This window comes from Agelaius phoeniceus, chromosome 8, assembly GCF_051311805.1.
Source record: "Agelaius phoeniceus isolate bAgePho1 chromosome 8, bAgePho1.hap1, whole genome shotgun sequence".
NCBI classification, from domain to species: Eukaryota; Metazoa; Chordata; class Aves; order Passeriformes; family Icteridae; genus Agelaius; species Agelaius phoeniceus.
Genome location: NC_135272.1, coordinates 33436111 through 33459609, shown reverse-complemented (window position 1 = coordinate 33459609; position 23499 = coordinate 33436111).

Below are 23499 nucleotides of genomic sequence, written 5' to 3'. Positions count from 1 at the left end.
TTGCCTCAAACTACTGCATTGGCTTACATTACAAGATAAATTATGAAAAATAAGTTGGCCTCAAAGCATAGTTTTGCTTAGCTGCTCTGGGCATGAACAGTTTCACTTGGCCTCTGTTTTCCAGACCACCTATGTTCCTCACCAGGAGGATGAAGAGAAAATAATCAAGAGGGGCTGGAGCCTATTTAGACAACTGGTCAGCTCCTTGCAAAGTGCTTCTTCTTGGGTAGAAGACAGAAGATCCACCACAGAGGCAAAACAAAGCCTGCTAAAGGCTGATGCTGGTGCTGATTGAATGCTCTGATGTTCCTGGACAGAAAGGACCAGGTGCATGGGTTTGACCAGGAGCACAGCATATGGTCAGGCTCTGTGCCTCTCTTTGTCCTCTCTCTTCCTCCTCCTCTCTTCCCCTGGCTCTCACCTGCCTTCTCCCTCATCTTTACTACTGCATTTCTCTAAGTGCTGAACACACACAGCGTCATGCACACTACAACTCTCATCACACCAATCATTTGACAGTGATGATCCCAGCACCCTTTATGAGATCTGTAACCAATTACAGCTGAAATCAATATGAATCCATCAATATAAAGCTCTTAAGCTTTACAACCATGGAACAGTGACAGGCACAGCCTGCATCTTTTCTAATAACACGATCTAGCTGACTCAAAAGGGGAACTGTATTAAAATACAGTACTGCTACAGTATGTCACATATAAAATGTCATATATAACATGTCATATATAACAAGAGGGAACGAACAAACTACAAAGACACCTCTGTAAAGGCATTATTGCACTGCTATTGAACAGTGCCTTTCAACAGCAAATCCATCACCAGTTCCCTTAAATGTTCTTAGCCGCGGAATTACTGCGTTTCTAATTTCTATTCCCAAGGTTGGCCCAGGATTGTGCTGCCTTCCCAAGCTTTATGTCAGCTCTGCAGAGGTGACCCAGTCCTCCTGATCTCACCAGCAAACCTGCAGTGGCTGCCTTGCTGCTGGCCCTGTTGGTCAGTCCAGGCAGCTCTGAAACAGCAGGCGGGGCTGACTGCGCCTCGCTCGCGTTTCGTGTGTGCCCTGCACTGGGCTCATGCCTAGACTCGAGCTAGGAAAAAAAAAAGAAAAATTAAAAAAGAATTTATGATCTCAGAGAACCTTCAGAGCAGAGGCCCTTGAGCATCTTGTGAATGACAGCAGCACTCCTAAGTCTGGATCCCAGCCCACGTTTTCCATCCAAGAGGACTGAGCGATGTTTGGAATTACATAGAGAGGAATCTAAACTAAACCAGGTGTCTTCCCGGTTTTGCCAAAAAAATAGTTTGACACATACTAGCTTATAAATAGATGGTTCTGCCAGATCAAACAATGATATATTACACTGACCACTCAAACAGCCCAACAATGAAGCAATTTTCATGAGGATGCGATACTTTTTTACTTTTTTAAATTGAAAATAATAAACAGATTGGTTTGTATTATCATGAAAAATGTGCTAAAGGGTAAGGTCTGTGAAGAAAAATCTGACAAGTCATAGGTCATAAAAGTTTCAGTTCAAGCTTGTTCATATTATAGTGAAATAAATTATTGCTGAAAACTTCTTTCAAAGAGTTCATTTTTGATTGGTTCTTGGTTTTAAGATGAGCAAGCACTTTAAATGTGAGCTATTTCCATTGTTTGTGAGCAATAAATGTCAGGCTGAATAGAAAAGCAGAGACCAGAAGTTATTCCCACTGGTGTAAAAGAAAAGCTGCACAGTGATTCCTTCCAGCCACAGAATATCCTTTAGCTTTTATCTAACTATGATTATCTAACAATGATTATCCAGATCACCTGTCCACACACAGGCACCTGGGCAGGGATTTCTCAGCATCACACAAGGCTTTTCTTTCTCCTACAGGTACAGCCCATAAACCCAGCTGGCACTTGGGAAAATTCAATTCTGATGTGACTGACTCCAGCACAACCTGACTCCATTTCTAAGATGTAATTCCTTTTGCTGGAACTGTTTGCCATTTAATTCTCATTTTTCTCTCTCTGGAATGAAACTGTTCTGATCATGATGAGCAGTGTCTCACTCAGGATAAAAGAGATTTTGAGGGCAGATGTGATGTAGAACAGTAGAGCTGCACAGGACCAAAGGGTGTCTTGCAGAGGTGGTGTCTGCAGCAGAATTGCTCAGTGTAAATGATTCATGGAGAAACCTCTTTTTGCTGCTAGGCTCTGGAGGGATGCCTGGATACAGTGATAAGGAGCTGACAGGGAACCTGCCATGCTCAAATGCCTTTCAGTTCATCTAAAGCTGCAGAGAAAATCTCCTCCCACATTTAAGTCTTTGGGACCCTTCCAAGTCATGTCTTTCCCTTCTGACAGTATTCCAGCTCCCTGGGACTTTCTGGCCCTCCTCAGCATCCTCTTTTGTCTTCTTCTGCTCCCCCAAGGACAGTTCTGCTCTTTTTTCAGCTCATTCCACTTCCACACAGGAACTTCCTGGGGAAGAGGCCACAGGTGGAGCAGCCTGTGCTGGGACAAGCTGCCATCGGTTGTCCGTTGTCCTCACTCAGGACCCTCTAGATCCTTTCAGAACAAGGTTTAGACCTTTTAGAACCAGGTTTAACCCAACACAGCTGACTCAGCTCTCCCCCAGTGTTAGTTCCTAGCAGAGTTTTGTGCTCCAGCACGTGAAAGTGCTCTAACACACATCACATATTTTTCCAGGCTCCACCACAGTGTCAGGCTTAATGAAACACTTAATTATCAGACCTCAGAACTTGGGATTCCCCAGCCAGACAAATGCATCTGGGCCTGGCTGTGCAATCCTTCCTCTGCCCAGCTCTTGCTCCTGGGGACAGGTAAAGCCAGCAGGCTGAGAAACAAAGAGGCTGCATGGCTATAGAAAGGAATGAGCTCATGATCATGGTGGAACCTTGTTCTGCCAGCCTAAGGAGAGCCTGGTTACAAGATCCAAATGGCTGCTTGGCACCTGAGAAGCAAGGAGCTAAATCAGAGGCCACACACCTAAACATTAGCCCAAGAGTTAGAATAGGAAATGCCAAAATCATTGCACTCCTTGACTGAAGTGGTCTTGCCTAGAAAAGGCAGATCTAGCTGGAAGGGGAGAGTCTGGTGCAATGGGACACGAGCAAAGGATGCAGACAAGAAGACACCACTGAAATGACCCTGCTGAAACCTTGGCTTTTGTCCTTATTTCCTCTTGCAGAGCAGCTCAGTGGAGTCCACCACCAGCTCTACCCCAGCCCTGAGACATGGCACCAGCGCTCTAAACTCTCAGGTACCACAAAAATTTGCATCTTCTGAGCCAAAGGACAAACATTTCCAACTGTAGTGGCAGCATGAAGGTTTCACAGTGCCCACATCACAGAGAAGCACAGGGGCTTCTGCAGCACAGATCATTTGTTTTGTATTGAGCACAACAACTCACCCAGGAGGGGTTTCTCCCTCCCAGCCTGCCAGGCATGAAATATTCACCAGCTTCCTTTTCCATTACAAATTTAAGATTTACCTTGAAAACATAAAAAGCCTGCAGCATGACAAACACAGAGAGTTAGAGGAAGAGAGCTTTTGTCTGTAAATCTCTTTGGTAGCTGGGAGTTGTGAGGTGGCAGGTTTTCAGCACTGATCAGCTGTTATCTGACATGGATTGTATGGGTCTCTGTTGTTTTTTGTTGGTTTTTTTTTTCGTCAAATCTGTAAAGCCACTGAAACAATAGTTCTGGTTATTAGAACTCTTTCAGGGTGGAGTGAAAAACAAGAAACCATTGCTGGAGAGTGTCTGGTGTTGATCACAAAGAGAATAAGTACTATTTGCCCAGAGAAAACAAGATTTTTTTTTTCCACTAACCTCTTGTTTTGCTTTCTCAGCATTTTTTTCTGTTTTCTCTAGTCTGCAGCCCTTCTTTAGCCAGTAAATTCAATATCTTGTGAGATCTAGAGAGAACAAAGTGAGCGCTAGGCAGACAAACAAGGAAGGGGTCAATTATTGTATTAAAATCCCCAAGTGCATTGTTCTAGCACAAATTTCACATTTGCTTGTGCATGCTTTTAACTGATTCCTTACTTTGTACCTTTTAAATGGGCACCAGATGCCAGAGAGAATGATCAAAATTGCAGTGAAACTCGAGATCAAATAAGTTTTTCCCTAAACTAAACCTATTTTTAAAATATCCTACATGCTCTCCCCTCCAAAGATTTACCAAGAAAAAGGTCCTTTCCCCCAATCTGTCACCTCAAGAGCTGTGCACACAAGTTGCAGAATCTCAAAGACTTTGTGACTCCCTCCCTCCCGATCGCTTCCCTCTTGAGGCGCGGGAAGGACTGGAATTATCCTGGTCTCAAACTCGCGGATCAGCTTTTCCTTCCCCAAACACAAACATCCAACAGCTGTAAAAATGGCACCCAATCAAGTGCTGACTCTGCCCGTTCTGCAGGGCTCCCGCTCGCGTCCCTCTGCCTGCCCCTGCCACGCTGCAGCACATCAGAGGGTGCTGAGGAGCAGGGCAGAAGCTGACTCGCCACCCATGCGCGTGGGCCAGTAGCCAAGTGATTGCACTTCACAAGCTGGCCACAGATCCACCTTTCATGTCGAAACATGGGGGGAATTAGGCAACTTTTTAAGTTAAATAATTCTTCAATCGATGTTCTTCTGTTGTTTGCTTTTTTCCTTCTTGAAAACTTTTTTTTTTCAATTTTTTAATTAGAAACACCTTATTTGTCTCCTTTTAAAACCCTCCTGGATTGAGTTAGGTCAAAGAACAGCAAGTTCTGTACAAGTAAGATCATGTTAAGTTACTGAATCTTTCTGTGAACTAGCAGGCTGCCTGAAGTGTGGCCAGAATATTTTTTTCCCAGCATATGAACAGAAGAGAGACTGCAAGCCTTTCATCAGACACTGCCTTTTAAGAAAAAAGTCCTTTTAGATATAACCTGTTGCCTCAGATTTACTTCATGTTCCTTCAAAGTGTATTCCTATCTATGTTTTTAAACATTTGGGATGTTAGAACCAGTTTTCTGCTCTGAGGGAAGCTGAGCCTGTCCCAAGCAAGGCCCACACAGCTTTCTAAAATGTGTCACCTCTGTCTTGCTGTAAAGCAAAGAGACACAGGTTTGTCCTCCCTAGAATATCGTGGCAGTTTCCTTTCCCACACCTTGAACCTTAAAATTTGTCCTCTGATTTTTCTCCCCAGTGTAATAGGAACTTTACAGCCCACCTAATTATAAACTTCAAACCAAATGTGGCAGTTTCAGAACCTGGATTCGTTTGGCTGACCATAAAGACATCTTCCAGCTGTGACCCTCTTTGAAGCACAGGAGCATCCAGTGGTTGGGTGAGCATCCATCCAACCCTTATGGACGTAAGCAAAGGCTCCAAACTGCAGATTGTGCTATTGCAAGCTGAGAGAACGTGCAGGAAACCACCACCATGGGTCTTGTTCCCTTAGGAAAATGGGATAGAGCTCATCTTCATCAGTCAGGAAAACAGGAAGAAGAAATGGTCTATGGGCATCAAACTTACAATTTCAGTACTCGCCTATGACAGAAATCTCCCCTCTTTTCTGTAAGGGAAAATTAATTGAAAGGAAGGAACAGGAGAACCAAGAGAAGTTAGAGGAGATGGAAATTGCTGTACCTCAGAATTCTGGCTCAGAAGTCATGAGTGATTGCAACAAACCACCACAGATCAGCTTATCTCAGTCCACATGCACACTCATGTCCCTGGGGAGCCTTTTCTTCAAATATGGGGTGGCTTTCTCACGAGTTACAGACTTAAACACTAAATCTAATTGCTTCCCATTTATTGTGGGCTGTCACAGGGTCAGAATACACCAACAGCAATTATTACTGGGCAGCTGACAGATGCTTACTCCTGTGTCCAACCTCTTAGATCAGAAGCTGAGTCCTGCTCCTTTTTAAGTCAACAGAACTTTTCTGAGATCTTTCACTATGTCCTACCTAACACTGCTCCTTATGGCAGCTGTGAAACACCAGGGACTGCCTAAATTAGACACCTGGCTCTATATGGATTTCAAGTGGGATGCTTTATGCCTTTGGAAAGCCTGCTCCACATTTTTCCATGTATTTCAACAGTGCAGAAGCACAGGGAGTAAGTTTGGAAAGTCACTTGTGTGATCTCTCACTAAAACTCCAAAGTACTGTTCAATAATCCAGCCTTTTGGAAATTTTTGCATGCTGCTTACAGGACACTAATCATTCTTTTGACATAAATAGGAAAAGTTTTTTAGCATCAAAGCTTGATAGGTTGGAAGTTTTCTTCTTTCTCTATATAATGCAGAATAACTTCCAGAGCTGAAGCTGCTGTGGGCCAAACCCCATCAGTGGGAGCTTTGCCATTTGTTTAATTAAAACCCCAGTGTGGCCCCACATGAACAGTATATTCTTTATAACTGCAATTTGAATTCAGTGTTGTTGCATAAAATACTCTCTCTTCAACTGGCACCACCAGAAAATTTTGCCCTCTGCTGCACCTCAATATTTGTGTTCTACATGAAAGTCCTTCAGGCCACACTGCCTTTGTCAGCCCACAACTGGGCTCAGCCCAATCTGCCAGCCCACAATTTTGCAGGTGAGAGTGACAAATTTACCACTCAGTCTTAACAAACATTTGAATTCCACCCCCTGTTAAAAGACCTCTTTATTCTCCTCCTTTAGGTTTTGGAGAGGTCCTTGCAGGATCAAACTCCCCCACCACTTTGATGGCTGTGCACCATCAGAAGCTGGATTTAGCATGGAAAATGTCCTTGGATGACCCAGCAGCAAGAGGTCATCACTGTTTAGAGAGCACTTAATCCAACACTACACCTCCTATATGCCTTGAACTTGGCATTTCACTTGGGTGTGTAAAATGTTTGGACTCCCTGGAATTCAGACCATTTAACTTCAAAGTTCAGGCTCTTTTGGCTGGTGATGGGTCTCACTGAGTCACCCGTGTTTACTCCTCAGCTGTCTGCTCCATATCCTGTTTTCTGAGATGTTTACAAGCACTCTTGGGATGCTGGTTGTGTCTCCTCCATTCAGACAGAACATCTTCAGTTCTGGCCTCTCCTGGATTGACACACTGGGACCCAAGGGCTGGAGCACCTCTCCTATGGAGACAGACTGAGTTGTTCAGCCAGGAGAAGAGAAGGCTTTAGAAGACCTTAGAGCACTCTCCAGTGCCTAGAGAAGTGGAGAGGGACTTTGGACAAAGGCCTGGAATGACAAGACAAGGGGGAATGGCTTTGAAGTGACAGAGAACAGGTTTAGATTGGATATTAGTAAGAAATCCTTGGCTGTGAGGGTGGAGAGAAACTGGCCCTGCCCAGAGAAGATACAGATGCCCCATCTCTGAAGTGTTCAAGGCCAGGATGGAGCCCTGAGCAAGCTGGGATCGTGGAAGGTGTCTCTGCCCATGGCAGCAGGTTGGAATGAGATCATCTGGAAGGTCCCTGTCAACCCAACCATGATTCCATTACTTGGAAGCTGGACACCATGTCATTACAGCTATGTGGATGCACTTTAAGCTCCCTAATGGCCAAAATATTGTCAATTAATTGTCACTGATCAGGTTTTTGGTGAGGATTTTACTACATGCTTAACCCCCGCAGTACCACAGCTGGACTGCTCCCAGCCCCCAGATTTGTCCCCCTGAAGCTACTCCTGTTATATCTGCAGCCACAGCCAAACCATGACTGCTGCCACATCTTGCTGTGATTGGATCAGCCCAGACTATAACCCTGATGCAAATCAGCTACTGCAAATAATTTCATTCTCCAGCTAGCCACAGCACCCCACTGGTGTTTATAACCAAGGCCAGTGGAGGCATAGGCAAGCAGGCAGGTTCCTGTGGCAGCTCTCCTATGAAGGGCAGCAGAATAGTCTTTGCTTCTCCCTGTGGCTTAATTTGTGGAGCCCTGGAAAGCCAGGCTGCTGGGAAAAGGGAAGGGATAAAGCCATTCTGTAACAGCATTTTGAATGGATTGAAAGGAGGGAGGGAGAACGGGGTCTGAGCAGCCAGAGGCAAGGGAGCTGCAGCGCTTGGATGAGTGAGTCCTGGACAAAGGTAACCACCAGGAACAGTTAATAACAATCCAACACACACAAGGGCACGTCAGAGGCAAGCACTCCCATCCGAAATCCTGCTCACAGAAATCTGCAAATGAGCTGACACTAATGAAAACAAGGGGCTTGGAAGCTGGAGGGTGGCGGGAGGAAAGGAGAGGCTGTTGTATAACTTGCCCTTCCTGCCCAGACCTGCCAATGCAGCTGGATTCTGACTTGCAGCATCATCACTTTTCCTGCCTTGGCCTCCTGAACCTGCGAGCAGCCCCTCGCAGTGACCTGCCAAACCTCTGCTATCCAAACTTCCCTCCCTTTGAACAGCTTGATAAGGGGCCAGCCTGTGCAGTAGCTTCACACTATGCCCCGAAGGGAGAATACAATGAGGCCCAAAAAGCCAATTGCACTTGTTACGTGAGGCAGTTTTTGAACTCTGCACGGAGAGGCTGGAATGCCCCCTTCCACTAAGCAGAACAAAGGGCAGCCAACCTGCAGGGGGTTAAATCTGAAAGTTAAACATGAATGTGATTAATGTGCGGCTTTGAATTTCATGTATTATTGAATTGTATACATTACTCCAGGCTCGGAGGTTTTTCCCCTTTTATTCTGCAGCACAACTGTAAGTTCTATTTGGGAGAGGTGCAGAGCAGAGAACACCAGGCAAAAGTATTTCCATATGTGTATTCCACAAATTCTCTGCCTGAAGGACTTGAGCGAGCTGGGATTTATACTGTGTTCCACTGACCCCGAAAAAACAGCTTGAAACAGATTTACAGAAGATGCACTGGAGCTCATTGCAATTGAAACACTGGATACTTATTTGACAGCCTCCAGGAATCCTTCCAGGTCCACCCTTTCCTGTGAATCTGCTAAAGCTCCGGAAGATTATCCGAGTTAAGTGAATGTGCGGGATGCTGGGTTTTAGGAGATGGGTTGCCTCTCTTAAGACCCATAAAAATGATCATCTCATGTAACCAGTGCTCCCACTCCAAAGTCTGAGTCCTTGATCCCGTTTAAGTCATAATCTGCTGATAGGAGCCAGAAAGCTGGACCACACCACTCCTGTGTGATCCTGCTGGCTTTGGGGGAATGCTGCACGACCAGAGCAGCGCCCCAGCTCTCACTGCTGGGGAAACCTTCAGCATATTTTTAGAAACAGTTAATTAACCCCATTTGTTGTATACAAGGGGCAACTGTAAAGCAGGCCAGGACACTTTCAGTTTGGACATTTTTGTTCTCTGTATGGCTCTTGGGCAGGTTTCCTCACTGCACCACAACAGAACACGAGGCTAACAAAGGTCCTGAGAAAACCTTGAAAGTTTTATTTCAGGGAATACAGTTGTTCTTTGGAAGGTTTCCCTGGGGAGATCTTAAATAGAGTGTCAAATGGTCAGTGTCTGACAGGCACTACCTGCCCTTCTGTGACAGTGGATCTCCTCCTGCAGGTCCTGTGCATTTCCATTCACCCGTCCAGTCCGTGCTGTGCTCTCATTGCACTGGTGATTCCATATGGAACTGAACAACACACCTGCATAAATAATGAACCTACACAACTCCTTGGCCCGTCACTGTTACTCAATGTCGTGATTTTGATGTCCTGAGAAGCACCTTCAGCTTTGCCTCAAGGACAAGGCACTGGTTTCTCTCCCAGCGTCTAACTCATCCAAATACAGTTGAGCTCATCCAGTGCAATCACAGGCTCCAGCATGATGAGTTGGTGGAGAATATTCTGCAGCATCCAGACAGATCTTCATAAGACTGTTTTCACTTGAATAAGACCATTGAAAAGAGGGATTTTCTATTCTATCTCACACCACCACTATTACTTCTACATTATTCACCATTATTACTTTGACAAGGAGCACCATTAAAACACCCAGTGAGCCTGCCTTCCATGGCAGGCCTCTCACACTGGGCTGGGCAGGGAGGATCTGGAAGAAATGAGAGATTATCTGAAGATTTCCCGTTTTCAAAGCTCAGATCTAGATGGCTTCTCATAATTTTCCATGCCAATTTGCATCTGGAACTTCATTTGCTTGTGGAATGGAGCATGACTACTGCAGTAGGAGAAGTCTCTCTCCAGGAATAATTTCTGGATCAGAAGAATGACTGACCTTTGTTTTGGACAGGAATATGAACTCTCTTGCTGTTGGACACCTTTGAATCCTTGTCTCCTATGCTTTAGCCATTACTTTAGCCTATTACTAGCCAGGACATGGATATAATTTCTCCTAAGAGCACTAATAACTTCCCTGGCTTGCCAAGCTTGTTACACAGTAATGCTTCTTTAATTCTTTACTTCCCAACCAAAAGGTCCAGACAATAGATATGGGAATTGCAGCAGTGATTCTTAGACCTGATATATGCCCAGTCCTAAGTTTCCTAGAGTCTCTTTGAAGTACATATAGAAAAATTACTGACCACTGAGGACACTTTGGGAGCAGGGAAGCCCAGAATATTTACCATTATCCATGGCCAGAGACCAGCCCTGCACTTCACCCCTAGCCTGAAATCTGGAAATGCTGTGCACTTTCACTTGCATGGAGTTTACAGAATCCAACTGCAGCTCTGAGCTCTGAGCTGCAAATATTAAACCTGCTGCTTCTCCTGCTCATCTTGGTGCAGTGCAGATACAAACCAGACAAAACACAACAACCACGTTTCTGTCAAATGCATGAAAATTCAATTAATGCTTGGATTGGAAGAGCAAAGAAGTTTTGAGCAGGGAGGTGGACAGGAATGCTCTTATGGTTCTGTGATTGTCAAACTGGCCATAAAGCACATACCAATGTATCAGTCAATAATAGCAAAAAATATCAAATGCCTTTTGGGCCAGCCCCCAGAAACAATATTTTTTAAATCTCTGTATCTCCTCTGCAAAATGGTAATTACAACCCTCACATCCTGCTCCCAGCCCAGAGAGCTGCAGGTTTGCTGGGCATACCTGCATCACTTCTGCTGTTGTCTGGCAGCAAAGCCTGACCCACATCTGAACTCATTCAGATGTTTCAGTAAATCTGCAGTTTCCCCTTAAGTCCAAAAGCCCTGGGTTAGGACACCCCTGCCCTGTGCAAAATAAACCAGTTCTCCCCATTTTCTTTTGGCATGGCTGGTCCTCCTCCAGTCCATTAATTAATACATTAGTTAAAAATAGGAAGCGTGACAAGCCCCACCAGTGGCCTTTCCCTGTGTGCTCACGTGTCTCCATTCCTGGGGCTGACCCAGGGCACAGCTCTGCTCTCCTACATGTATTTTCCAGTGGAAGCATTTCTCCTTTCCTTCCTTGGGTTTATTCAGACTCCAAACCCCAAATTCATCAGAACTGTCACGGGCCATTTGCAGGATGGGAAGATATTGTGGGTCCAATCAGCGTGGGTGTCACAAACAATTATCCACTGTGGAATGATCCCAATTAGTAAACACCCTGCTAACAGGCCACCTCCCCAAGGACACTGATTGCCTGTGACAGTGTATTTTCAGGATGTCTGCTGGAAAACTACGACTCAAGCTTTTGTGGCCTGGCTCCTGGCAAATTCCTTGTTAACCCTACAAAAGAATCTACACATGAATAATTAAAAATAGATTGGAGCAGAAATTTAAATTACATTTAGCTTTGTCACCCAGCCCCCTTTATAACAAGACCTACTTCTCATCTGGAATAAAGTGGGAATTCTATTCCCTGTCTTGGCTTGTATGAGGCACTCTGTGTTTTGATGCTTTGCTCTAGGCTCTTGGATTTAAATAAAGATTTCAATATAAACACTCCCTTCCACTTTCTCCTTTCTTCTCTCCTTTTCCTTTGGTGCAAAATTCTCAAAGAGTTGCCTGAAGGACCAGCTCAGTGAGTGTTTGAAACCCAGCTGCTTACTCCTTGCTTAACAAATGCAGCCTTCAACAACCTGATAGTTGTTTTCAGGGGATGAAATCACAAAGACAGGAAGAAAATAAAGATACAGAACTAAGTATTTTCAAAAGTAACCTTCTGACCACCCAATTATCTCCTGGAATGGACTGGCTGGGATGCTAGGATGAGGTAGGAAGACAGATTGGTCCAGCCAGGCTGCCTCCCAGCCAGCCCTCTTGCTCCCAAGGAATGGGCTTTAGTGCCATACTCCACTTCCTTTCAAGTGTGCCAAGTCTTCCCACACTGCTCAGTGATACTCTCACACCTCAGAGGTTTTGGCAGGCTCCTGCACAGCCTCTCTCCTTCTCCTCTTGCCTGCAATAAGCAGGCTCCAGTCTTTAATGTGTGGGGGCAAGGAGATTTATTTAACTCGTCCCTCATGCTTTCAGCTCTGATTTCAAACCAGTTGATTGGTAATTTCTTGTCAGTAAATTCTACCCCAGCTGTATCTTCAGCAGGGATAAACTGCCAAATCTCTGTAATTTCCATGGAGCTGTGCCACTTTTCCCAGTCCCAGTGCAGCCCAATAGCCTGACTCCAGTAATCTTGCTGTCAGTCTGTCACACACACCCAAGGGCTCACTTTGCTGTCTCTCACACTAAAGCTTTAAGGGCTCCTCCTTCCTAAAGAATTTTGCTTTCAGATGTTTCTCTCATATAGAAAAACTACTTTTCCTCCTCTAGCATTCCATCACTTTCCCACCAAAATGACCAAACTTCCTGGTTTCTGCCATGCTTCACCTACGAGGTACTCAGTAATGTTTGAAAAACATCACACCTAAAACTGTCATTAAAATGCTCTTTACTGCTTTGCTAATGCACAGGAGGAGCCCTCAGTGAAATGGATGAATCAAAAACTTTCATCAGTCACATTGGTAGAAAATCTGCATGACCAGAGCCACGTATCATTTGTCATTTCTACTAATCCCCACAACTGAGTTCCTATTCAAAACAAGCCAAACAACCTCGGAGGGAGGGCAAGATCTTGTAAGACCCCGTCTCAAATGCTCTACCAGGCTCCAACTGCAATATATCTAAGGCAACTCCCTTTGTCCAGCACTTTGCATGATTGAGGGTGAAATTGCAAAACCATTCCCTCCCTGTCTCCCTCAGGCACAGCACCCTGTGGTTTGGAGCAATTTAAGTCTTAGTCCAAAAATTTGTCTCACTTTTCTCCCATCTTGGTGGTCCACACTAAATCCCAACTCTTTCTCCTTTGCTTTCTTACTCCTTTCTTCCTGACCCATTATGGTCCCCGCATCCAGAGCTTCACCATTCTTCTCTTCACCTCCGAACTGCAAAGTCACAGGGGCAAAATGTGAGAGAAGATCTCTGGTGTCACCAGCTCAGTTCACAAAAACCTCAACACTGGCACTATTGCTGTCCTACCCACCGCCCTCTTTTCAAGAGAGGTTGGGAAATGCTCCAAATTCCTGTTGAAGAGACTGTTCAGCCCCCTGTAAAACTGCAAGAGGTGTGGACACTTGTGAATTTGGGAGAAAAAAGAAGGCTGGCTCCCTCCCAGGGGAAAGGCTTTACACATCAAGATGCAGACAGAGAATCTGGCCCTGATTTAAAGAGGAGGGACACAGTTCTATTTCTAGCAGGGACATTGTGTGAGCAACTCACTCTGAAGCCAAAGGATTTTTGCCCTCAGATATCCAAGGGCAGAAACCAGGAGCCAGAGTCAGCCCTGGTGCCAGCTGATGGAACAAGCACCCTCCAGCTGTAGAAAAATAGCTCCCAACACTAGGATAAAGCTGGAGCCACTGGAAACATCCTTGCAGACACAAACAGATTTATGGCCCAAAAATTCAAGCAGAAATTATCATTGCAAGCACTGCTAATGCCAGGAGACATCCATTGCCTGCCTATCCATCCTGCTTGGCTCTCAGATCCCAGTGGTCCTCCCTAGGACAGCCACACAATCTGTGTGAAAGCACTTGGCTTCTGGGGATGCCATGAATTTTCTGCGTTCCCTACCCCACACACTCGCCAAACAAGTCTTGATTTAGCTGCAGTAATCTCTGATGCCTGTTCCCACAAAGAGAACTGTTTATTTTATAGGACCTCAAATGGATGGGAATAAACTGCCTGCCTCTGCATCAGAACAAGGTCTCTGACCCAATCTGCTGCCCAGCAAATGTGGGTGAATCCAGCCTGCCCCATCACCCTGGGCTGCCTTGTGTTGGGCTGAGAAATCCTGGCCTCTAAATGTGGCTTGGGAGAGGATGGGACATCAGGGAATCAATCACACCCTTGGAAGCACAGCAGGCCCTAAATGAGATCCAATATAAGCTACACAACCAAAAGGGAATGATTTCACAGCTTGGCCAGCAGCAGCTTCCAGAGCTTTGGAGGAGCCCCAGCACATGGGTCTAAGAGGGAAGTATCCACACATGAGCTGGAGGGGCTTAAGGCACCTCTCCTTGACAGGAAAAGGGCACTGACTCCGTGGTGCACTGCAGACCAGCTTGAGGAGCAGGAATGCTCTGGAGGAACTTTCAGACCAGGACACTTCCAAGCCAGAGGACTCTGATGAGTGTCTGAGTTGGTCTTGAAGTGTTTTGCCACAAATGGCCACTTGACACCACCACACATGCATAAACTGACAGGTTTTACAGGAGGGCTGGTGGCCCTTCCAAAGCCAGCAGCTTCCCAAGGCCCCACATCCAGGCAGCCAACAATTTGGCATGTGGCCACTGTGCCTTCAGCAGCAGCTCCCTGACCACACAATCCTGAGAACTTTGGGGCTCTGCTGTGGGACTGTGGTCTCATTTCTATCCACTTAGCCAGAACACAAACAGAACTTTTGACCAGTTTTATGAGCCTGCATCACAAAGGAGGCAGGTGACACCTGGCCCAGCATAAATCCTACCACTAACAAGGGAGTCTTCCAGGATGGTCTGAGGCAGCAGAGAGAGCTGATACCAAACCAGCATGATCCCTCGTGTGGCTGCAGTGCTTTGGATCCACTACTAACACCCTAAAGACAGTTTTATGGTATCACTGTGTGAGGAGTCTGTTTGAACTCCTCTGGTTTAAGCCTTGATTTAGGCTAATGCATAATTCATAATGGGGATGATAACAGATGGCAACTTGTGAAGCCACAGGAACTCAATCAGTTGTGATCACATGACAACACCCTAAATAATTTAAATCACATCTTCCTGCCAGAGCTGCTCTGCTGGGGCCCTGTTACAGAGATGCTGAAGCCACACTGTGGGAATCATCTTGCAAGGCAGGATCTGTTACCAAATCTCCATGAAAGCAGGACACTCCCTGGTGTCCTCCTGCTCCTCTGCCCCAGACCCCAGCCATAAGGCCCTGGTCTCTCCTTCTCTGCATATTGCACATGTTTACGAAGATATTTGCAAAAGGTCAATTCAGACAAAAAGCATCACTTTAAAAAACAGCCTGTCTTCCACAGCATGGTTTCTAACTCCAAGAAAACTCTCCAGAGAAGTTTGTCCTCAGAGCAGACACTCTCATGTCAGAATATCTATTTCTTCTTTAACTGCAGGAGGAAACTGCCTTTCCAACACATGGCCTAAACCTCAGTGACATGGAGACCCTTCAGTGTCTCTGCGAGAGCCAGGAGGCCCTGCCAAACACCTTGGCCACTTCAGGAAGCAACATGGGATGCTGGGAAGCAGGGGGGCTTCTCTTAGGAGTTTCAGCACCTTCCTTTTCTTTCCATCAATTTCCAGGTGGCCACGTGCACGTGAAGTCTGGGGCTTTGCAGGAAAGTTTCACTTCCACTGACTTGAAACAGTTTTTGAGTAAAAACACTCTTTAGGAAAGAAATGTTCTAGGAATAATCCAACATGCTCTGGATTACAGAAATGCTTCTACTGTCACAAGGGACAAAGCACTGTAAAGAATATAAAACTTTAATGAATTGTTATCATCATCTCAGCATACTTTGAGAAGACACACTGAGTTTGAGCCTTCTCTGGAATTCCAATCAATCATGATCAGCACAGTCAGTCCCAGCTGAAGCACTGGCTGCTCACCATAAGCATAATTAACAGAGACTGCAGCCTCCCTCCTCCTGACATACTGCTGGGGAATAGGGAACACTGCCTACACCACATCCATCCTCAAACATCACTTGACTGCCAGACCATTTTTACTCTTCCTTTCTAAAATCACCTACCTTTTTTTTAAAACACTTCAAGTATAAAAGCACTTGTGAGCTGAAATTCTCCTAGAGTAATAGTTGTGGGCACTTTCTGAAGAGAACATCTCCCAAACAGAAAGGAAACTGACACCTAAAAACACTTCCCTGAGGTGCTTGAAGCCCTGTTGGTCTAAGCACAAGGCATGGAGTTCTTCAGCATGCTGGTTCTCACCAAAGCACAGCTATGGATTTTCTCTCTGGTGCAATATTTGCACTTGGCAAAGGTGTTTGGAGAAACACCACTACATAAAACAAAGCCCTGTGTGTACAAGATGGACCAGATTCTCAGGTGGACTAAAGTCTCAATTCAAGACAACTATGCCAAGTGACATGAGCAGAGACACAGAATTGTATTTCTCTAAACCCGTGTGTTAGCAGTGAAAAACAGAACAGTGGATGGTAACAACACCGTCCTGATCTTCAGGCAGTGATGCAAATCAGGAGATACCTCATTCCTTGGAGGATCCTAGAAAAAAGAAACATCCTTTCCAAAATTATAATAATCCCCAAACTTCTTACAGACCAAGCAGTTTTACACTCAGAATGAGGCCCTGCAAAACATCACTGCTGCCTGGAGCAGGGACAGTGCTCCATCACTTTGCTAGGTGACTCCAAAGGCCAAGAGTGGCTGCAGCCAGGGGCAGCCAGCACTGAGGCAGGTCCCAAGCCAAGTTCCAACCACATGTTTAACTGTAGAGACTCAAGAGAGGTTTTGTCCATTTGAGTTTGGACCTAAGGAAGCCCTGCCTTTGTAAGGAGCAAAGTCCATTTTTGCCACCATGAGTGACAGGGCTCACCGTCTCTCCTCCATTTCCTTCTCCCCAAGGCTGCCTGTATGAGAGCCAGCACAGACAAACTGCTCTCCTGGGGTGGGATGCTCAGAGAAGCCTCTTCCCAGCAGCAGTGGATGCTGCCCTCCCTAAGTGACCTTCCCTGAGAGGAGCCACTTAACACACAAGTTACCCAACCTGCTTTTCTCAGAAGGAAGAGAACCACAACACTCACATACCCACCTGCTCAGGCTCCTTAAGCAATGCCTCTTTCCATCTGAAAAAGCAATCTGACACCTTTTTTTTTTATTATTATTTATTTCAAGCAAGCAAGGACATGTCAGTCTTATTGCACAAACCATTAAGGCACTAACTTCAAAAGGAATGAACCTTACACTTCATGCTTGTTACAGGGAATAGAATTATAGGAGTTTGGGGGGGGGGGTTTTAGCAGGGAGAACTGGAGTGATCTGAACCCAGACTGAACTTAATCTCCTAAACAGGCCCATACCCAAATCTCTCCTCTGAGTGCTTCCAAGCTTCAGGGCAGGTTGTGTCTGGGTTATGTCTCTTGGTCCCGGGCGTGCCAAGCGCTGCAGCTCCCAGCAGGTCCTTGACACAATCCCAGCAAATTGGTGACTTGGCTACCTGCCCCTGGGGACAGAGACAGAGCAAAGCACCACACACAGCAACACGGTGACCTTGGGCGATAAAACTGCCCGAGGAAAATGGATGGCGGGGGCTGCAGGGAGCAGCTCCAGAGGGAGCAGAGCCAGGGCGAGGAGTGCCAAGGACAGACGGAGGGAGAGAGGCAGCCTGGGCTGGGAGTGCGGGACGGTGAAGCTGAGACCAGCCTGAGGGGGAAGCGATGCTTCCCTGCTGGGAAGGATCCATAGGCTATCCAAGAGTGTCCTCTGCTGGCAGGAGCCACAGCAGCCGCCGTGCAAGGGCTCCGACCGGGAGCGCACCTTCCCTTATCTCCCGATCACGGCTCTGACTCATGGAAGTGAATAAACAACCGCTGCTCGCTCATTTTGATCTTGCCCGCAGCTACAAGGTCAGGGTATGGGTTTGGTCGAGCTGAGGCGTGAGAACTGCGAATCAAATTGTCCGGATCTCCCCGAGGTCACCTGGGGGCTTGTCCAGGCTGGCAACCACAGCTGGAGATGCACAAGCCCATCCACTGCAGGGAGGCTGCCACAGGGACCCTGACAGCAGCTAGCCCAGGCTGGCTTCAAATCCTGCCTGGTGGCACTGGGAAAGAGAAAAAAATAAATAAAATAAAAAATAAAATTAAAAATAAAATAAAATATAAAATAAAATAAAATATAAAATAAAATAAAATAAAATATAAAATAAAATAATATAAAATAAAATAAAATATAAAATAAAATAAAATAATATAAAGAAAAAGGAAAGGAAAGGAAAAAAGAAAGGAAAAGGAAAAGGAAAAGGAAAAGGAAAAGGAAAAGGAAAAGGAAAAGGAAAAGGAAAAGGAGAAAGAAAAAGATAAAGAGAAAAAGAAAAAGAAAAAGAAAAAGAAAAAGGGAAAAGGGAAAAGAGAAAGAAAAAGATAAAGAGAAAAAAAGAAAAAGAAAAAGAAAAAGAAAAAGAAAAAGAAAAAGAGAAAAAGAAAAAGAGAAAAAGAAAAAAGAAAAAGAACCCCCCACTCCTCTTTGGATGTTTTTCCTTTTCATTACACTTTTAAATACAAAGGTTCAAAGGCCTGTCCTCAGAAATTGTCAATCACTAGAAAGATAGCAAGGGAGATTTGGAATAATCTGATTTCTGGTGGTCCACAGGCTGAGATTGCCAAGTGTAGGTTCTGGCTTAAGAAAACCTGCAGGCTGCCAGAGGAAAAGGCAGACTCCAGAAAGGGGCACGGGGTGTCTCTCCTGCTCACCAAACCCACACGCCAAGGGTGTTGCCAGTCTGGCTGCCCCGTGTTCCCCAGCACCATGAAGGCAAGTGCCACATGAGCCCTGTCAGCCAGCACAGGTTTTCACACCTAATTCTGTGGTTTAGCTCTCACAGGACCACAAGAGTGGGTCAGGTAACCAGTCCCGTGTTAGCCCAATGTCTCTCTGCATCTAGCAGCCCCCCAAGATTACCAGAAAACAAAATTAAGCACTTCAGGCCCATCTGTAAGAATTAGGCATAAATAATATGGGGTTTTGGGAAGAAATTGCCAAAGGCAAACAAGCTGAGACATATTTGAATGCCCCTTGCTCTGAACACTGTGTGCAGTCAGGCTTCTTCACATCTGGGGCTGGGAATGCCCTTCAAGGACAGGCACTCTCTGCTGTGTGGTGCTGTAGATCAGGACTGATTATTGTTTTCCTTTAAAAAGCATAAGAAAGAGTTCCAGCCTGGCAGAGTGCTGAGCAGGCGTCCTGTGCCCCAGGACAGTGGGTTTCTAAACAGGGACATGCCAGGGCTGAGAGCACACAAAGCTTTCTCATGCAGGTAACTCCGCCCTGCTCTTCCCCTCTGCTCCCAAGGGAGAGCTCCCTGAGCCCTCCCTCAGCCTCCTCCAGCAGCTCAGGGATCCAGGCACTTTCTGGGAGATGTGTATGGACTCCCCAGCAGCACCAAAATCCTGTGTAGGTGTTAAGGTTTTGACTTTGCCCAGAGTTTGCCACACTGTGGGCGTAATCCCTGTCCCTGGGGGCTTCCCAGAGCTGCAGGCTCACAGGGGGATTTGCAGCCCATTTTTGTGTGCACAGTGAGGGGACCTGACCCCAGGAGCAAGGCAGGTAAGAGAGATGAGATAGTTGGGATCACAGTTTCATTATTTTTTATTTTTTTAGAACCAGCCCTATGTGGCTCTATGTGAATATGGAGATATCCATCAACCAGTGGCTGTTCTGAGACACTGTGACGCAAGCACTCCCTGTTTCCAGCTCCTGCTCCTCCAAGGGTATGTGCTGTGAGTACATGCACTTCTAAGGCACAGAGAGTTTTCTCACTGACAGTAATTCTTTTGATAAGAGACAAAACATAAGAACACATTCTTACTGGGAAACAGCTGACTTTTCCTCCCCCTCACCTCCATCTTGCTGTAATGTGAAATTTCAGTAATCTAAAAAAGAGATAGAGAATGTTAATGAGGCTCTGCAGGCCATGAAAAAGGTTGAATACAATGTCAGACTCTGCCAGGACAACATAACCCACACAAGAGCAGGAAGAAGAACAACATGTAGCAGAAATGGAAAAATGTGGGACCATTACATCCCAGTTGTTAGAATACCTGTATGGACCAGTGCAGAGCTCAGCCTGACACTGGATCACAGCACCAGGGACAGGCTCTGAGTGAGCAAAACCTCAAAAGGGGTAAAGTCAGAACATCCCTTTCAAACAAGTCTCTGTTCCCAGATTGCTCCCACATCTCCATTACATCTGGAAGTACAAACTCTCTGAAAAGTCTATGTCATAATTATGATTTTCTAACATTTACTTAAAACTCTCATTTACAAGCGAAGCCAGATGAAAATCTTCCATTGCATGCTCAAGAACCAGCCTAGCAGATTTCTGTGGTTTCTTACATCACTTTCTTGCATAGAACGATAAAATCACCCCTAAGCTATTTTTCTCACAGTTGATTTCACACAGTGCTGAAGCTTCTCATAAATCTTGCCACAAACTCCTGGAGGGAATGTTGGAATCACCTACAAAGTCTGCATGTCTGACCGAGTTTATAAATCACAGCACAAAGCAGGGTCCAGTGACCTTCCCTCAGCCCAGGGACGCTCAGGAAAGGCAGGTTCATAGCCCAGGGATGCTCAGGAAAGGCAGGTTCCCCAGGGATGCTCAGGAAAGGCAGGTTCCCCAGCCCAGGGATGCTCAGGAAAGGCAGGTTCCCTAGGGATGCTCAGGAAAGGCAGGTTCATAGCCCAGGGATGCTCAGGGAAGGCAGGTTCCCCAGGGATGCTCAGGGAAGGCAGATTCCCAGCCCAGGGATGCTCAGGAAAGGCAGGTTCCCTAGGGATGCTCAGGAAAGGCAGGTTCATAGCCCAGGGAGGCTCAGGAAAGGCAGGTTCCCCAGCCCAGGGATGCTCAGGGAAGGCAGATTCCCAGCCCAGGGATGCTCAGGAAAGGCAGGTTCCCCAGGAATGCTCAGGAAAGGCAGGTTCCTCAGGAATGCTCAGGAAAGGCAGGTTCCTCAGGAATGCTCAGGAAAGGCAGGTTCCCCAGGGATGCTCAGGAAAGGCAGGTTCATAGCCCAGGGATGCTCAGGAAAGGCAGGTTCATAGCCCAGGGAGGCTCAGGAAAGGCAGGTTCCCCAGGAATGCTCAGGAAAGGCAGGCTCCCAGCACAGATCCACAGCCCATCCACGGCCAAAGGAGGGCAGTGTGTCCTGCAGATCCAGCCAGCAGCCCAGGAGCTCTCAAGGAGAGAATCTCATTTCCTGAGCACAGCCACATCACATTAACCTTCCTACAGCTGCTGGGATGCACCCGTGTCTGTGTGATCCCACCTGAGCCTTTTGGATATTGAGGTGCAAGCCTCAAAGATGGATAATTTCCCTCAATTACAGAAAATCACAGAATATTCTGAGTTGGAAGGGACGCACGAGGATCATCAAATTCCAGCTCCTGGGTTTACTAATGTTTCACATCAAACTGATGTTAACAGGGAAACTTTATAACAGGTATGAAAGCAATTTTTTTCTGGAAATAACATTAATCAGCATCCTTAAGCTGAATGCAAGATATTTCCAAACAAGTTTATCAACATCACAAACATCACAAACAACACCTGGGAGTCAGGAAGAAGAATCATGTTCCCACTCAGGACAGGCTGAGAAGCTTCTCTGTTATTAGTCACCAACAAGTCTTCTTCTGGAAAGGTAAAAGACAGTCAGATGCACTAACAATCCTGCTACATTAATCTTGCTCTTCAGGAAACTGCATGCTTTAAAAGGTGAGGTCATTTGCAGCTTGCAGGAGAGGAATAATGTAAGCAAATGGCTGTACCTGCTTTCAGAAGAATTTTTGAGAAGTACAGACACTAAATGCTGTGTGCCTGTGACTGGACTGCTCCAGAAAAGGGCCATTCCCTCCTGAAAACCAGGCTGAAACTGCTCCAGAAAAGAAAAGCAGAAGCGAGTGAAGGCTAAAGCTGGATGCAGCCCAGGAGAGAGCTGGGTGCACTTGCTGTGTAGAAGAGCAGAGAACAGGAGAGGGGGCTGTGCAGCAGGAAAAGTGCTTCTCTCTGCCCTGAAGATGGGCGATCACGCTGGAACGGACAGAACTAGTGTGGAAACAACATGCTGCTTCTCCATTTCCTCACCTGCCCCCAGAAGTCCCCCCAGTCCCATAGGAAACCCTGAGACTCCCAAGTGGTGGATTATTTCCAGCTCTGCCCCTAACCTCCTTTGCAGTGCTGGACAGATTCTCCCCTCCTGGTGAGGATTACTCTTAAATCACAGCACAAGCTAGAGATGTGGAATCTCTCTGCACATTTATAAATAGCTCACCTACACATTTCACAGGAGGGCAAATGCCAATAAGCAGCTTTAATGGCAGCCCAGACAATGACAATGGCAGCAGCAAAAACAGTGCCACCTTTCTCCAGCATGACCTTTCTTCCCACATCCATCACATTAATAGGGACAATTAAAACCTGGGAGAAGCCCCAGGACACTGACAATTAGTGACTGTAGGCCAGGCCTGAAATATAGTCAAGGATCAGTAATCACAAGTCTGTGAAACAGGCTGGGCAAGTCATGAACTGAGCACACAAATGACACCTCAGGTCCACACCTCATGCTCCCCACACGCCTGGACCACATCTCACACGTTTTCTGGCCCTTCTCCTGCCCGTGCAGCAGGCACAGCTTCTCACTTGCCAAACAGTTTGGCACAGCTCACAGCACGGTGGGGAGGAGAGGTTTCAAGGCACAAACAGAGCAAGCCCGGCCTGGGCAGTGGAAGGAGAGGATTCATCACTTAAGTCACACCGGGACCAGCACACCACGGGCAGCACTCCAGTGTTTGGGACGTGCTGCAGATCAGGGCTGGGACGCTTGGCTGGACCCCCTGAGCAGAAAAACACAGAGCCACAGCCACAGCCTGCCCTGTGCATGAGCTAGTGCAGCCAACACTCCTGTCTGTCCATCTGTCTGTCTGCCCTCCACCCCACCGCACAGCCAGGGCCCAGCCCTTAATGCAGAGTTGGATCACTGATCTGCAACCACATCAGCATGAACTGGCTGCTCAGAAGGCTCTCTGAGGAATGTGCTTGTTATGCTGGAGTTTCTGCCCCAAATCCTACAAGCCAGCAAGGTCATCTGATAAGCACCATCTCCAGCAGAACCAGCTCAGGTGCAGCTACTGGTTTCTTCCACAATTAATATGAATTTAGCTGATTTTAAGCAAATACATTTTAAATTATTGTGTGTCTCTGCCTTTGCCCATTTGCCACTCTAAAAAAAAAAATCAACTGTAAAACACAGAAAGCTCTTTCAGTCCTTCAGCACACAGAGCACCTTTCTTTCCACTTGGGTCTCTAGCTTTGACAGAATCAGCCTCAAATTAAACTAGATCCAGCCTGGCCAGCAAAAAGGGACT